A 1466-nucleotide genomic window follows, 5' to 3' on the forward strand; every position below is an offset into this window, starting at 1 on the left:
CTTTAATATATACCGGAAGGATAATAAGGTCTTTATAACGAGCCTATATAAGATTAACCGAATTATTAATAATAGAGAGGAAAGGCCAGCTAAGGAAATCAATAAGGAACTAGTTAAACGCCTCCTTTTTACTATTTATATAGACTATAAGGATGCATTCTTAAAGGCGGCCTTAGATAAGTTACCCCCCTACTAAATATATAATTATAAGATTTAATTAGAAGCCAATAACTCGCTAGGCTATAGCCCCCTTTACTATTAATTAACGGATAAGCTAAAAGTAATAAAGTAGTACTTAATTGACAACCTGGATAAAGGGTTTATTAAGCTAAGTTAAGCCCCTTTTACTTCCCCTATTCTGTTCGTAAAAAAGCCTAATAAAGGCCTTTGTTTTTGTATCGACTATTAAAAGCTAAATACTATTACTTAAAAGGACCGGTATTCTATTCCTTTAATTAATAAGACCCTTATACGTCTAAGCTAGGTAAAGATCTTTACTAAACTTAATATCCGCTAAGCTTTCTACTAAATTAGGGTAGACCCTATATCTAAAGATTTAATAACGTTCCGTACCCGTTATAGTTCCTATAAATATAAAGTTCTTCCTTTTAGACTAATAAACGGACCGGCTATGTACTAAAGGTATATAAATAACGTTCTTTTTAATTACCTTAACGAATTCTGTATGGTATACCTAGACAACATTCTTATATACTTAGACGATAAACTTAAGTATTAAGTTTATATTAAAAAGGTCCTAGAGAGACTACAGAACGCGGGCTTATAAGTTAATATTAAGAAATATAAGTTTAGGGTAAAACGTATAAAATACCTTAGGTTTATTATAATTATAGAAGGAATTAAGGTTAACCTTAAGAAGGTAGAGGCAATCCGTAACTAGAAGCCCCCTTATATAGTAAAAGGAATCTAATCCTTCCTTGGTTTTTGTAACTTCTACTATTAGTTTATCTATAACTATGGAATTATGGCAAAACATCTTATATAACTAACTAGGAAGGATATACCTTTTATCTTTAATAATAGCTATATAGAAGCCTTTAAAGAAATAAAAGATCGGCTTATCTCTTCCCTAATTTTTTATTACTATAACCCGGACTTTAAATTAATGCTAAAAACGGACGCCTCTAATAGGGTTATAGCGGGAATCCTATTACAGTTACATCTAGACGGCGAATGGTACCCTATAGCTTTTTTCTTAAAGATAATAGACCCGGCTAAGTGTAACTATAAAGTATATAATAAAGAAATGCTAGCTATTATTTAATTACTCTCCTAATAATGTGTAGAGCTTAAAGGTATAAACTCCTAGATTAAGATATATACAGATTATAAAGCCCTAGAGTACTTTATAACTATAAAGCAGCTTACTAGATAATAAGCCCAGTAGGCTAAAATACTCTTCTAATTCTTTTTTACGATTATATCTCGTTTTGGTAAGTAAAACT

This window comes from Cenococcum geophilum (assembly GCF_001692895.1).
Source record: "Cenococcum geophilum 1.58 unplaced genomic scaffold K441scaffold_1, whole genome shotgun sequence".
NCBI lineage: Eukaryota > Fungi > Ascomycota > Dothideomycetes > Gloniales > Gloniaceae > Cenococcum > Cenococcum geophilum.